The 16,693-nt window shown below is 42.9% G+C and overlaps 1 long non-coding RNA gene across 1 annotated transcript in view; it reads right to left on the bottom strand.

Moving 5' to 3' along the window:
- Positions 1–5,120: 5,120 nt before the first annotated feature.
- LOC102388620 overlaps positions 5,121–16,693 on the bottom strand; it is a 24,953-nt gene continuing 13,380 nt past the window's right edge. Inside the window, exon 3 of the long non-coding RNA XR_324483.1 lies at positions 5,121–5,468. This is a non-coding gene — a long non-coding RNA (uncharacterized LOC102388620). The remainder of the gene's footprint in view (positions 5,469–16,693) is intronic.

Genomic DNA, 16,693 nt, shown 5'->3' with positions numbered 1-16,693 from the left:
AGTTCTTTAGGCTGATGCTTTTGGCTAGGGACAGAAGTTACATATAAACCAGTTTAAGTGATCAGAAACTGGTTTAAATCCATAACAGAACAGAAGTTCAATGCACATAAAGCAGTTTCAAAATGGCCCAACCTGGTTGAATGTAGTATCAGATTTAACTGATTGAGGTCAAACCAGTTTGTGGAACTTCTGTCCCAGACCTTTCACAGAGAATGAGGAAGTGGCAAGAATTGCCTATAAAAAGACCTCTCCTATTCTTACTTACTCCAATTTCCCAGGTACCTCAGGTCTGTTGACAGAGAACAGGAAGATGGAGTTAGCTGTATTAGTCTGAAGGCAGGGTAGATCTGCACCTCATCAACTAAATTAGAGATGCATAACACAAGCTTTAATAATCAGTGGGCTTACTTCATGCACAAATTCCATGCACAAATACAGACTAGGAAAATGAGTGGTTAGGCTGCACTACTACAGAGAAAGACCTATGGGCTACAATTGACCATAAGCTGAATGTAAGATAAAAAGCCAACAGCATACTGGATCATATTTACAGGAGTGTAACTTACAAATCAAGGGAAATTATTTTTCTGCTTTTTCAGACTGGTGAGGCCTTCCCTGGAGTACTTTGTTCAGTTTTGGCCCCCACAGTTCAGGAAGGATGTGGACTATTTGGAAAGAGTCCAGCACAGAGCAATAAAAATGATTAAGGACTTCAGAGGAAGGGCTGAAAGAACCAAGATTATTTAGTCTGGAGAAAACTGAGAGAAGATCTGATATCCGTTTCAAATACCTCAGGGGCAATTACAGAGAGGGAGTAGCAGAGTTTTTGTCCATGGCCATAAGGGAGAGGACTAGGAACAATGACCTCAAGCCATGAACACTGCATGCCCCCGGAGGCTGGGGGGGCACAGCGAGCTCCTGCAGGCAGTGGCAGTGCTGTTGGCAGCAGGAGCATAGCAGCAGCAAGCAGTGAGGCCCCGCAGGCAGCCGCAGCGCTGTTGGCTGTGGCGGGGAGGGGGTGGCGAGCGCTGACTAGTGGTCTAGCAGTCAGCAACCACCTGCAGACACCGCTGGCAGCATTGGCAGCAGCCAGCAGTGATTGGGGACCACCTGCAGAAACTGCCAGCAGTGTTGGCAGCGCCTTTTTGCATGGGGTGCACTGCCAAGATCAGGGGGTGCACGTGCACCCACATGCACTCCCTACATGTAGCCAATGCCTCAATCTGCAGCAGGGGAAATTTAGGTTGGAGATTCGGAGGAACTTTCTGATTATGAAGGTGGTCAAACATTGGAACAAGTTACCAAGAGAAAATGTGGGATCTCCACGCTTGGAAGTTTTCAAGAGCAGGTTAGACAGACACTCAGCTGAGATAGTGTAGACAGGGATGCTCCTGCCCTGAGCAAGGGTAGACTAACTCATCTTGTGAGGTCCCTTCCAGCCCTACTTTCCTATGAGCAGAAGTGAGCCCACCTATGTTACAGATCTCTGATTTAGTCTATAAGGTCAAAACTACCCTACCTTCTACAGAATAGGTATCCATTTTTGGTCCCACAAAACAAAATATAATGATTTTCATAATTCCATTTTGCTAAGAAAAATACTGCAGTATTGAGATATTTGAGCAATTTGGAATTGCTCAAATGCGTCTGCCTGGGAGCTCAGAATTAGAGCTTGGTGGCAAACATTTTTATGTACTCCATAAGATGTTTAGATACCAAAAAAAGAAATCACCCCAAAATAGGGCCATCATGTCAATCTCTGTTGTTCTTGTTTGTTAACAGATTATACACAAAAAATGAACTGCAGAAAAGTTGAAATGAAGTGTTTAGAACTTTGTTTTAATCCCTTTAAAAATGTTAAATGTCATTTTGATCCCACATGCAAATTTATCCTTCAAAAATATAGGAACAGAACATTTAAGTGATTTCAAAGCTTTTTTTCCTGAAATTAGGAAAATCTTCAAAACCTATTCTTTGCCATCTATGTTTGCCACTGAAAATTGTTTAGTTAGAAAATTCTCAACCAGTTCTATTTACCATATAATAAAAAGGGCATTCTCCATAACCAGCTAGCAATGCATGCTCATAACACACATCAAACTATAGTATTGATTCCCAGAAGCACAAAACTGTTTTACCTGACAGACACAGCAACACAACTTTTTGAATATTGGTTCTGTGTTGCAGCTGTAAGATAGCTACAGATTAAACTGTCTTCCTGGAGGGTTATTTTTATTAATAAAAATAATATTGTTTGATGGGAGTGTTAGAGTGATGTTGTAGCCGTGATGGTCTAAGAATTATGCAAGAGGCAGGTATCTTCTGGTGATATCTTTTATTGCACCAACTGTATAGTTAAGATAGTCAGACAAGCTTCCAAATGCAAAGCATGCTTCATTAAGTCTGAGAAGGAAAGCAAGCACAGTGATTTTTAAGAATAGTGGGTAGAGCTGCAAAGTTCAAGGGTGCAGAAATTCCCAGAGGTAGCGGACAAACAATTAGCAGAAGAAAAGAAGCTTGATTACTGGAAGATCATGACCTATCAGCAGGGAGGAGGTTCATTATTACTGGTAGTGTATAGAAAGAATTTCAGGAATCAGGTCATAAAAATCAATATTGATGTTCAGTCCTTGGTTCCTAGTGTCCAGCCATTTTAAGACTTTGTTTCCAAATTCACCTTTTAAAGGCATTTGGTAGATTCTCCTTAAGCACAAGGAAAATGAGGTCAGAAAGGAAGTGGCTGTTCTGTGAAAAATGTGCTCCTACTAATGTATGTGTTTCTAGCCTCACATTTTTCCAGTGAGAGAGTGCATTCTAGTGCTTAGTTGCTGTTTAGTCTTACCCGCATAGTTGCTGTAAGGGTATTTGGTGCATTGGATCAGATATTTCACATTTTGGGAAAGGCACATGTAGGATCCATGGATTCTGATGTGCTAGAGGTAATGCTCCCTGTCTATGAGGCACTGGTCAGGCTGCAGCTAGAGTACTGTGTCCAGTTCTGGATGCTGCAATTTAAGAAGGATGTGGACAACCTTGAGAGGCTCCAGAGGAGCCTGACCAGGTGGGTATCACAAGTATCCTCCTCAGAGCAGGTGTGGCAGTATCTGAGGGTCTGACTGTAGATTACAGCTTCTTTAATATGCTTGGGATGACTGCTTGTCTTGTGGACATAAGTATGATGAGCTAAACCTCATAAAAGTGTATACACACCGTACAGCTGCCTACTAGACCAAGGATCAGCAAACTACAGCCTCCATATTGGATTCAGCCCACAGACATGGGACTTCAGCAGCTGGATTGATAAAGTTCAGGCCAGAGGTGGGAGGGTGCATGGCGGGCAGGCAGTAGGATAAAAGCCACTGCCTCCAACTTTTCCCAATAGCTACTTCCGCATCAGTTGTTTTCCTCTGCTGCAGGGACAAGCGTCAGCTACAGACACACTTCCCATGCCATGTGAGAGGGGGGAAAAAAAAGTGACAGTGCTAGGTGCTTTCCCTATGAAGCCCCTGGGAAAAGCGATAGCAGCAGCTGGGTCCTAGTACCTGCCTCCTACACACTGGCCTGTCTCTGACCCAAACTTGGTCAATCCAGGCCACAGCCTAAAAAGGTTGCTGGCCCCCTTACTAGATAATATGATCACTTGTCAGGTATTACATATAAGCTCCAGATGGCACCTGGCATAAGAATGTAAGAATTGCCATTTACTGGGTCATACCATCTGGATCATCTCTGGTTCTTCTATCTCTTTGAAGTGTGGGAACCAGAACTGGGCGCAGTATTCAAGGTGTGGGCTCACCATGGATTTATAAAGGGGCATAATGATACTTTCAGCTTTGTTTACAATTCCCTTCTTAATAATCCTTAACATTTGTTTGCCTTTTTGACAGCTGCTGAACACTGAGCTGATGTTTTAGCAAACTGTCCCCAGTGACTCCCAGATCTTTCCTGTGTGGTAACAGCTAATGTAGAGCCCATCATAATATCAGTATTGTTTGGGTCATTTTTGTCCAAGTGCATCACCTTACACTTGTCTACATTGAATTTCAGCTGCCACTGAGTTGCCCATTTGTCCAACCCTGCCAGACCCTTCTGTAGTTCTTCACAGTCCACTTTGGTCTTTACCACTTTGAATAATTCTGTCTTCTGCAAATTTGGCCACCTCTACTCACCCCCTTTTCCAGATCTAACGAAGAGTGTGTTAAACAGCACTGGTCCAAACACTCATCCCTCGGAGACCCTGAATGTTTAATTCTTTCCATCCTGAAAACTGACCATTTACACTTACTCTCTACTTTCTATCTTGGAACCAATTTGTAATCCACAAGTGGACACTCCCTATAATCTCATGACTACCTAACTTAGTTAAGAGCCTCTGATGGGGAAATTTGTCAAAGGCTTTTTTGGAAGTGCAAATATACTATTAGGTTCAAATATCAACAGGATCACCCTGATCCACCTGCTTATTGACACCCTCATATAACTCTACTAGGCTGGTGAGTCATGATTCCCTTTAACAAAGGCAACTTGATTCCTCTCCAGCAAGTCGTGTTCATCCATGTGCTGAACAACTCTTTTTTTGTTGGGGTTTTTTGGTTTTTTTGGGTTTTTTGTTTCTACCAATTTTCAAGGAACAGAAGTTAGGATCACTGGCCTGTATTCCCAGGGCCCCCGCTAGAGTTTTTTAAAATCTAGGAGTCACATTGGTACCTTTCATCTTTCTGGTACTGAGCTTGTTTTTAGTGATAGTTTGCATACTACAATTTAGAGCTCAGCAGTTTCCAGTCTGAGCTCCTTTCAGACCCTAGGGTGAATTCCATCAAGTCTTGATGATTTGATACTATTTACTTTATCAATTTCCTCTACAACTTCATCTACTGAAATCTCAGTTTGGGTCAGCTCCTTGACTTGTCCTAGAGAGTAGTGGATCTGGTGGTTGCAAGCATTAGAGAGTAGAAGCAGTGTTGTTTTGAAAAGGCAGGAGAGGCATGAAGATGAGGGCAGGAAAAGCAAAAAGGTTAGAAACAACTGGGGACAAGTTATTTTAAAAACTTTATTTTTTAACTTTATTTTCTGTTACCATTGGTTCACATCTCTTTTCAACAAATTCTTCACATTGGGCCTCATCTCAGTCACTGGCAGGGACATGTGAGAGAATATGCCATGGCTTGAGCTAATGAACCAGCCTGCCTCCAATGAATGTCTTTTCATTTTAATCATTAAAGGCATAAGGCAATTTAAAAAAGCAGCCCATTCCTGTCCTGGATGATACTGAACACACTGGGTGCCCTTGTATTTGGGAGAAGCAGAAAAGTCCTGACACTTCTTTTAAGCTTATATGTAATTGTAGTTGAACAATAATTAGTACTTATAAGTTCCTATATTTTATTCTAGTGCAGTTTTCAAGAGTCCTCCTCTCCTTCCAAGGTCCCAGAGGCTTCACCCCTCATAAGCAGATTGCGGTGTAAATCCTAGAGAAGGGTGACAGATTTAAAGGTTACCTGTCACAAAAAATAGCAAATCTCACAGCTTTTCATGTCTTCATAGACAGATAAAAAAACATAGATAATGTCATCTGAAATCCTAAGAAAATGGATGTTTAAAGTCATCCTAATGAATAAATGTCAGCCCACTGGAAATATCTATATTATCTGTTGGGTAATGAAGATGATGTGTTTTATTTCTAATCATGTATGTTCTGAACAACCAGCTAAAATGCAGCATTTTTCCCCAAGTCACTGGTGGTAAGAAAACAAAAGCAGTAGCTCCAAACCTATAAGCTGCTTAAAAGTCACAATCATCCCCAGCTCATCAAAACAAAGCTTCAGCTGCAATTCTCCAAAAGTGACGGATATTTCCTATCCAGATGGAAGAAGGAGTCAGTGAACTTCAAATGTGTCAAACTTCAAGGCTAGCAACAGAAGTTACACATAAACTGGTTTAAGTGATCAGAAACTGCTTTAAACCTGTAACAGAACAGAAGTTCAGTGCACAAACCGGTTTGAAAATGGCTGAAACCGGTTGACTGTAGTATCAGACTTGACTGATTTGGGTCAAACCAATTTATGCAATGTCTGTCCCAGACCCCCTTGCTGGTTTAAGCTAAACCAGATACCTGCAGCATCCTGGCATGCTCCCTGGGCTGGGCAGGGCTCTCTGCTCCACAGCAGGCTGGCCCCTCCCCTCTGCTCCCTGACCAAAGCTCCAGCAGAGACTTGCAGGCACAGCAAGGTCTGCCTGGCTTCCTCCTGCTCTCCCCCTCCCCTCCCCATTCCAAGCTAAGCAAGGATCCCCCATCCCCTTTGCCTTGCACAGACACAGCATTAGCTAGCAGACCACATGCTGGCTACGGTCCATGCTGTGGTGGACAGCAGTGTTGGTTTAGGGCTTTTTGGAGCTAATCAAAGCTCAGCTGGTAATGTCCCTCCATTCCTTCTTTGTTTAAGAAGAGATAAACTAATGAGAGAGGCTGTTTGTTTTCTGATGGGGTGATAAATACTGATAACACAGCTGATAAATTCTGTGTTATCAAGGAGGTGGGGGAACCCCTCCCTAATCCTGCTAGGGCCTGGCTGCACACCACCCCCAGCACTAGCACTGCCAAGCTTCTAGCTTGAGCCATTGCAGGCATGTGCCTGCATTTCTGGGATGTCTACAGTTACAAAATAATTCAAACTAGCCAGGTTAAAGGAGCCTGCAAAGATTGAATCAATTCAGACTCAGGCTTTTTGAATGTCTCTCCCTAGCTCAAGTGTAATGAGTAACTCCACCTATTTTCTTAGAACTTTTACATTTCCTCCAGTTGTAGGCATGGCCTATGGAGCTTAAATTTTTTGTTCCCAGTATCTTTCCATTTTCAGAAAATGCCAGAGGTATTTACTTTTTTGTTTATTTTTGTTTCTACATCATCTTAGCATAGACTAAACTGGATCTCTTCCATTAAGAGTTTATACTTAAGGTTTGTTTTTGTGATTCTGAGGCTTGTGCTGCGGTAAAATGCTATTTATATTTTGTGAGTAAGTTAAAACTTGAGAAGTGCTGTGCCACATCATACATTGCCCAGGATTGAAAGTTTTTGGAAAGGTGACAGAAGTTTAGTATGTAGGAGGCCCCATGCCGCAAAGGCTGTGCAGTCTGTTGTATACTGCTTGCCAACTGCCCCTCTGCTTCCTTGCAGAACAGCTGCCAGCAAATTGCACATGTGTTCAGTTAATAAGAGTTCCCATTTGGAGTCACTGTTTGTTGCGACTGTCACCCTTTCTCCCACAAAAACAAATCACACACATATGCGTCACCTGTCATGCTGTCAGATTAACTGCTGACAAAGTTATGAATGTGTTCTATTAAAAGGTATATGCTCCACCTTCCTGCCCCCAGTTCAAAGAGTCTGCCATATCGCTCCCCATACAGGACAGCATGGGCTGAGAGAGACAAAGAATACTGCTACCATGTATTACCCTATAGGAAGCTGTGCAGAAGATAGCCTAGGCTATCAGAGCCATGGTTTTTACAAACTAAATCTGCCTGTTCCCAGCAGTATGAAGAGGCCTTAAGGCATTTCTTACTCGGTGGTCCTCTCAGAAATTGTCCACACAGTGCTGGGGCCAAACCCAGTCTGGTTGTGACATCTGTATCGGTTCTCCACAGAATAAATGTGAAAAGTTGAGATTGGCAGTAACTACCATTATCAGGGGACAGTTGGTCTCAGCAGTCAAATTTGGCACAGCTGTGAAATGGTGTTCTGTTTGCTCTACCCAATCACTCAGGATCATAGGGTTTTATTGCACTTGGACAAGATCAAAGTCCTTTTCACTCCAGCTTTGTTCCTCCTCCTAGAAAAGGCTTAGAATAGTTTACCTATCAGTATTCTTATTCCCCCCCTCCCCACCATGTCAAAGCTTCTCGTCTTACCTCTCCGAACACCAAACAGTTTAAGCACTGATAACAAGGAGAGGGAAATCCCCGAGCCCCCCACACAAGACCTTCCCTCTTGTTTTATATTCTCTTGCTTATGTAAACTCTCAGTGCCCTAATTAGCATGGTGTATACAAGTTCGTCTTCTTAAAATTTAATTATGTTTAACAAATCACATCACAATTTCTATGGCAGCATGTCAAATATTTCTGTAAGGATGATGAAGCTTAATGTACTAGAAGGGCCAGGGAACCACACATTATGATGGTTTGTCTCTGTATGAGGAAAGCTTAAACCAGTTTATATTGTATCTCTTGTTTGCCATGACTGGTTTTAGAAATACCACAAGACTCATTTTTGTTTGTTTTGTTATTGTATTTTGCATGTGTGTGGAAGAGAGATGACAGCTACAGTTGTGGTTTATGATCTGTAGCTTTTCTGGAGAACTTATGAGTTTGTTTTCATCAGATCTGCTACTGAAAATCTTATTGCCAATAATTCTTCTTAGTCATGGAAAATTGTGTGTTTTATTCCCTGCTGCTCTCATTATTGTAGTGTCTAAGGATTGCCAGGGTCAGAACTCTGGTGGTTCTACAATAGTCAAAGATCACAGATCTGGGAATCAATCTTTGGGCTATCAGTGCAGCCAAGATGGGAACCTTGGTCTGTCATGAAACAGGTATGTTATGATGGGACTGACTTCCACCTTTGTAAATAAAAGCTTTTTTAAAAAATACCCTGGTCTTTGGGAATAGTAGATGGCATCGGATGGGAATTGTTTATAGTTGTTCAGCCTTCCAATATTTTGGCTAGCTGGGGTTTAATCTAAGAACACTTCACTGCAAGGCAGGGGCAGATCCAAACGGGATAAAGTGGTATAGTTGTACTCCCCAGCCTCCCCTTTTTTGGATGATGCTTTGGGAACAGCAGTTATGAAGTTGTTGGGTTTTTTAAGTCCCTAAAACAGACTTTTAAGAAGTCTCTACTGCAACCACAGACAAGCACCATTCTACTCATTCTATTCAGCCTCCATCCTCTCACATGACTGTTCCCCAACCCTCCCCTCCCCCCAATGGCAAAAACTCCTTTATTAGTTGGCACCTGGAATTGGTACCTGCTCACCCTGCCCTAGTTATGATACTGAGCATCCATGAGGTACATGGCATGAGGGAGGCGGTCCATGGCTCATCTTGATGCCACATCCGTGGGGCATGCAGCCTCCACCAATGTGGCCCAGGGGGAAGGGATAAGTGGCCCCATGTGTGGCTGCTTGGAAGTTGGACAGCCCGGATTTAAGTGACCAACTTTACATCTCCAAATACTCTCATGGAACTTGATGCATACAACTACTTAAGGAGGATTTTTGCACTTATTCAGAGTGCTAAAGGCTGGGGTCAGCCACTTATGGTCCACTGGCTGGATCTAGCCTGTAGAGCCATTGGAGTCAAAGGGCCTCAGAGGCATTCAGCAGTGGGGACAAAACCCCCTGCCATGGCCAGGCAGTAGGGTCCTAGTGCCAAGCCAACTCAGACCCAAGCTGGGTCATTCTGGTCTACTGGCCAAAAATGTGGTTGACTGCTGTTGTAGAAGGAGCACATAGCTATTGCTTGTGATCCTTGAAAGACCTAGATAGCACTAGAACACTTATTTTCTCAGTGTACACCTAGATATTTGATAGTACTGTGATGGGCTAGCTAGCAGTGACCTAGCCCAGGGGTTTTGAAATGGCAAAAGATGATGGGAGGACTTGGGATTCCCTTTTCTCACCAATCAGGCCCCAGAGATTCACCCCTCATGTCCCCCGATTGGCCCCTTGGGTCACCTGGAGGGGGATAAAAGGGGCAGCACGGCTGACTCAGGAGGGAGAGACCAGCGAGGGACCATGAGGAAGGAGCTTCAAAAGAGCTGGCAAGAGCTGAGCCAGCAGGGTGGAAGCAGTTGCCCCAGAAGAGCCTGAAGGAGCAGGACCTGCAGGCTGCAGTTGGACCCTCAGCAGCACGGTGTGTGGCCAGCAGGAGAGGCTTTCTGCTGGGCTCCAGGATCCCCTACAAGAGGCTGTGGCCAGCAGGAGAGGCTTCCCACTTCAGCAAGGATCTGAGCAACAACCTGCGGAGTTCCCAGCTCAGCTTCCAGCTCCTCCAATCAGAGACCAGGCAGCTTGATGTGAGGCCAGGGCTCCAGGAAGGTCAAGACCCCTAGCAGCCTGGAGCTGTACCAGCACTGGTAGCTGTGTGGCAGGGTTCTTGCCTACCACATGGGAGATCCAAGTTTAAGTCCCAGCTTTGGCGACTTGGGGTGAGTGAGCTAACAAGGAGAAGTTCCTTTTGCAGTGGAAAGGGGCCATCGTGTTTTTTTCCCTTTACAGGTACCTAGGACCTATATTTCTTTGTCCTTTGACATTTTGTATTTTGTGCCTTTTATATTTCCCCAACCAGTATTGTTTGTTTTGCTGTTTGTGTTTTACATTTTGTTAACCCTGTCTTTTGTCAATGATTGTAAGTGTCTAACCTTTGTTGAATCCTGCCCCTTGGGGCATTGTAGTGTCCACTATACCCCCTGATTATGCCTGTTATGTTCCCAGTATTGTTCTCTCATTAAAAGGTATATGGTTAAGTCCCCAGTAGTGGTCTGGCTCTACTCTATAGGTGGAGGAGAGTCCCTACACCTCCCACAGTGCTTGTGCACCTGCTTTGATCCCTTCAATTGAAGAGGGGGTACCTTTTGGAGTACCTCCCGGGTTACAGTACATATATGCCAGATCTTATGGATGAAAAAAAGTTTTGTTCCTTCTCTCCTCTAAACATCTAGGGAGTCATTTTCATTCTATATATCAACTGAAATTACTTTTTAGATGTTGTTTCTGACACCTAAAAAGGTTTTATTAGTTGATATTTCTGCAATACATTGTTATGAATACTGCTGCCTGGGACACCAGGACTTCTACCTATTTTAGCTTGACCTTTGGTTTGTAGAGTTTTATTAAAGTTGCATTTAAGACTGAGTTGTGTGATCATGTGATCAAGACACTATAACAAATGCATGATTTACAAAAAAAAAAAAAAAAAAATCTATATATATAGGTGACCTAAGGTCTCTCAGAGGGAACATTCAGTGTGGGAGATTTTTTTTAGTACCTTCAGCCTCGGGTTATAAAAATCCCTGCAACAAATGGTATTACAAATAACCTCAATGGCATGGAAGTTAAAATAAGAAATTTATGGTAAAAAAAAAAAATAAATAATAATAATAATAATAATATAGGTCCTAAAAGTGGCTGTTTATTGATACCAACAAAACTTCAGATGAACGTATTCTCCCCCTAAATAACCTACATGCAGAGAAAGAGGACAAAGAGAGAGAGAGAGAATAAAGAGGTACAGTCCTCTTTTTATACAAGTGTACCTCCACTGTTATCAGTTACTCAGAGTATAAATGAAAAGAGAACCATGTCCATATTTACAAGGATTTTGTGTGTGCGCGCACACACAATTTATAAACATATTTGAATATCTTGTTTCTAGATAAAAATGGGTTCAAACATGGGTTCAATACACTAATTCTAATGAATTATATATTATTATTAAGCACCATATTCTAGTACAAAGCATTAAAATAAATACTGGCATATATTTGTTCCTAAATATGTGGCCATTCATTTGATAGTTAAAGCAAATGTTAAAATGAGACAAGCTTCCCAAATAATTCTTGTTTTCCTTCTGATGCTTTGTGTCATTATTTACCACTAGATTAGTTGATGCCATCTGAAAATTTGACCTACGATGATTCTATTTTTTTTTCTAGCGGATTAAATAAAACTACTAAGAACACTGTACCAGGAATAGTTCCTGGGACTCTGCTAGAAACACCCCTGTAAACTCAATTTCATTTACAATTACTCTGAAGCCAGCTAACTACCATATTTACTCGAATATAAGATGGGGTTTCCCTTCCCACCAATCGGCATGGGGGAAAAGCCCTTCATCTTGTATTCACATATGAAGTGGAGTGAGGAGCCTCTAGCTGCTTTGGCTCTGACTTCAGCCTGAGCCTGGGACAGGGCCAGAGTCAGATGCACAGCAGCCTCTTGCCTTCCCCTCCGCAGTTTCTGCCCCTCCACCCACCCGCTTCCTTCCCCTTTACCGTTAGGCACAGCTCAGCTCCAGCTGTGGCTGGGGTCTCTCCTAGGACAAAGCACATGGAAACTCCTTCCCCTGCCTGGCCAAATAGCAGTGCTGACACTGCTGCATGGTCAGGCAAAGGCTGAGCTTCCATATGCAATGCTCTAGGGCAAAGCAGTATCTGACAGTAAGAGGAGGGGGGAGACGGGGAAGAAGCAGAGACTGGGAGCAGAAGGTGAGAGGGTGAAAGTGGCATGGGGGGCAGGAAGGTTCCAGGGGGAAGAAGTAAACAAGGCAGAAGACAAGGGGGGCCACCCGACCCCTTCCCCACCCCAGACACTGCTTTCCCTGCTGTAGCAATGGGGGGTGGGAGGTGTCAAGAAAACCCTCCAATACTTAGACTCCATACCTGAAAAGTTATAAATCTATACATTTTCCATATATAGAATCTAATTATAGGGGGTGGTTGTCTTGTATTCAGGGTGGTTTTATATTTGAGTAAATATGGCAGTTTTTAATGCATTTGAGTTGTACTTCACTGACTTCTGTATAGTGCCAATTTGTTTTTTTTAAGAAAAAACAAATGTCATGGGGCTGAGTGCTTTATTCCAATCCAAGTTAACTGTGTAAACACTGTTATCAATTTATGATATCATTTTTGAGAGAGTTTTCTATGAACCATGCTGATTGGCATTAATGATTTTTATCTTTACTGACTATATTCAATTGTTCTATCATTCTTAGCTTTCTGCATTGCATATCAGTTTCTCAATTATTTTGCCTGGTATCAATGCAAATCTTTTATTTCCCTTGATCACTTTATCTATTCTTTTTAACAACTGAAAAAGCATTAATCTTTCCAAAACCTCTGGTACTCCCCAGTGTTCTAAGATATTTTTTAATAGAAAGTGGAGGGGGAAAAGGCACAGGCAGCCTTATTTCTTTTAATACTATTGGGTGCAAATTATCTGGTTGTACAGTAATAGAAGTGATTAATAAGTTTGGGGGGAGTGTACATCCTTCCTCATTACTAATAGAATAGGAAGTGTATCATAACCTTCTAAGACAAAAAAATGGTCTATATTTCTGACTTTTCTAGATAACAGTGTAATATAAATACATAGCTAAGTAAATTCTACATAAAACTACTGTCAATCCTGATACAACAAAGACCTAATGCCTTAACTTACAGCAGGGGAACCATGGCAGCCAACATCCTACATCTATGAAGTGTTGTCAACGTATGCTCAAGAAAGCCCAGATAGAGGGCCATGCCTCCTGCTACAGAGGAAGTCAAAACCCCCACAGACTGTACCAATCTGATCATCAGGAAATTCCTTCCTTCCTGACCCCAAAAATGGTGATTGTTCTGACCCTGAGCAGAGGGGCATGACCCCTTAGCAGGAGCATTGGCATACCCCAGTCAAAGTTCCAACCTTGGCTGTAGCCAACACCCAATGCTGCTGAGGAAGGTTTAAAAACGCACTGACAGATTTAACAGAAGTGGGGGGAGGGAACAGGGGGACAACAAGCAGAAGCATGGGAAGTACCCATAGTAGAATATAGGCATAGCTACACCTAGATCATGCCTGAATTTCAGGTGGCCATCATAGAGGACAGTCCGGTTGTCCTCTATTGATATGAAACTGGATGCCTTTACGTCCTCTTTTTCTCTTGAAGAGGAAAAATAGAGGACTTAAAAGGCGTTGGGTTTTGCATCAATAGAGGACAGAGTAGCAGAAAAACAATGTCCTCTATGATGGCCACTCTATGCCTGATCCAATGTCTTCTTGAACACCTCCAGTGATGGAGAGTCCACAACTTCCCTAGGCAGCCTACTCCACTGCCTCACTATTTTAACAGTGAAGAAGTTTTTCAGATATACAAGCTAAAAATATTTTGCTGCAACTTCAGGCCATTGGTCCACATCCTCCTCTCTGCAGCAAAAGAGGAAAAGTGCTTTCCCTCTTCTTTATGGCAGCCTTTTAAGCATTTGAAGACTGTTAACGTGTCTCCTTTTAAAGACCTTTTCCATATGCATATGCCTAGCTCCTTTGGTCTCTCATATGACTTGCTTTCCAAGCCCTTGATCATCTTTGTTGCCTGCCTCTGGACCCTTTCTAACTTCTCCATATCTTTTTTTAAAATGTGGAGCCCAGAACTGCACACAGTGCTTCAGATGATGCCTAACTAGTGCCATGTAGGCACACAGTGCTTCAGATGATGCCTAACTAGTACCAAGTAAAGAGTCACTATCACTTCCTGTGTCTTGTATCTAATGCTTCTATTGATGCATTCCAAAACTGCATTTGCCTTTAGTGTGGCTACATGACACTGCAGACTTATATTGAATGTTTGTGATCTACCAAGACTCCTAAGCCCTTTTCCATAGTGCTGCTATCAAGACACGTCACCAGTTTTTATAGCTGTGTTTTTAAACTGCATTTGCCTTTAGTGTGGCTACATGACACTGCAGACTTATATTGAATGTTTGTGATCTACCAAGACTCCTAAGCCCTTTTCCATAGTGCTGCTATCAAGACACATGTCACCAGTTTTTATAGTTGTGTTTTTTATTGTTCCTTCCGAGATCATAGAAGCATAGAAAATTACAGTTGCAAAGACATCAGGAGGTCATCTAGTCCAATCCCCTGCTAAAAGCAGGATCATCCCAGCCAAGGTTCTGTCTAGTCGGGTCTTAAAAACCTCCAAGGATGGAGATTCCACAACCTCTCTGGGTAACCTGTTCTAGTGCTTTACTACCCTCCTAGCGAGAGAGTTTTTCCCAATATCTAATCCTAAACTTCCCTTCATGCAACTTGAGACCATTGCTCCTTGTTCTGTTATCTGGCACCCTGAGAACAATTTAGCTCCATCCTTTTTGGAACCACCCCTCAGGTAGTTGAAACCTGCTATTAAATCCCCCCTCAGTCTTCTCTTTTGCAGACTAAATAAGCCCAGTGCCCTCAGAAGTCATGTGCTTCAGCCCCCTAAACACTTTCGTTGTTGTCTGCCCAACTTTCCAACTGTCAAGATCCTTCTGAATTGTGCTCACATCCTCCAATGTGTTCACAGTCCTTTCCAGTTTCATGTCATCTGCAAACGTGCTCAAGAAGCTTTCTATGCCAGCATCCAAATTATTAAACACTGAACAGTACCAGGCCCAGGACAGACCCCCGTGGGACTCTACGCAAAGCCTCCTGCCATTCTGACATGGACCCTTTCATAAGTATCCTTTGCTTGTTACTATTAAGCTCTAACCACCTTGTAGTAGCCCTTTTTATCTAACCCACATTTCTCTAATTTGTTTATAAGAAGGTTGTGCAGGACCCTTGACTTCAGCCAGGCTTTTGACCAGATACACTATACCCACAACATTCCCAGGGGTCAGCCTGCCAGACCAGGGCTGCTCCTGCCTGGCTCAGCATGCTGTGGAAGAGCTGGCTGGGGAACGAGTGCTTCAACATGGGGCTAACCAGCCTGCAGCCCCCACACTGGAGCATCGTCATGCCCCAGGCAGCCCCTCCAGTGTCTACACTTGCAGGGCTGTGGAGAAAAAAAAAAAAAAAAAACAATAAAAACCACTCTGATTTTTACTTGTATTTACAAGTATTATCCTGCTGCAGAGTTTTAGTTTACTCCTGCAACAAATAAATAAAATAAATAAATGTATTTATTAAATTTAAATAAGTCTAATTAGCCTGCACATGTAGATACTGAGATGTTTCCTTAGGAGCTAATTAATTAGTAGGGCTGTGCGAGTCTTCGAATCGCGCTCCGAATGCGGCGCCACTTTAGATGCTTTGGTGTCCGAAGCGGCATCCCCGGATCGAAGTGTGGGCTCAGGCAAGCTATCCAAAGTGGTTCGGAGCTTCCAAAGTGCTTTGGACAGCTTGACTTAAAGTTAGAAGAGGGAGGGAAAGCCTCACATCTGTAGGTGGCCAGTGAGAAGGATTTCTCCCTGGCTGCCTTTCCAATTACATCATCTGTGGGGTGGAACTAGAAACAGCATAAAAGCCTCTGTTTGGAGGCGTGCTGTGCCTTTCCAGCTTGTTCCCCATCAGGAACTTTGTGGGAGAGGAACGCTCAGACTGAGACATTGCAGCTTGCTGGCTCAGTACTAGTTGAACTTGCCTGCTCCTTTTTCATGTTACAAAGAAGTAAGTAGGATTTAGCTTAGCTTAGCTATTCTATTCAGTTACTATTAGTATTACTATTCTATTCATTTCTTTGAATTTATATTTGCTCTTTTTTTTTTTGGAAACTTTGAAAAAAGAAAGCTATGTTCCATCACTGTGCAATATAGAGAAAAATCAGATATTCATAGCAGAAGACGACAGACAGAACACAATTTTAATATAACTCTTAACACTGAAGCAAATAATCAAAGAGGCCAGTGCATGCATGCAACAGAGGGAATAAAATGCACAATACAGAAGGATTCACACACACACACCTTTTACAGCACAGGAAAGAAAAAAAAAAAAAAAAATCAATGAAGTGTGCTGCAAAGGCAGGCACCAGGTATTCTGGCAGGAGAGGGAGAGGGGGTAGGGAGAGAGCTAGAGCTGCAAGCCTTCACCCCAACACAGACGTATTCTCTTCCCAAGCAGCCATGACATCAGTGCTGCCAGTGGAAGCCAGGCGGGGGGAGCAGGGGCTGG

The sequence above is a fragment of the Alligator sinensis genome, unplaced genomic scaffold (genome assembly GCF_000455745.1).
Source record: "Alligator sinensis unplaced genomic scaffold, ASM45574v1 scaffold648_1, whole genome shotgun sequence".
Lineage (NCBI taxonomy): Eukaryota > Metazoa > Chordata > Crocodylia > Alligatoridae > Alligator > Alligator sinensis.
This window is presented reverse-complemented; position numbering and strand designations above follow the sequence as displayed.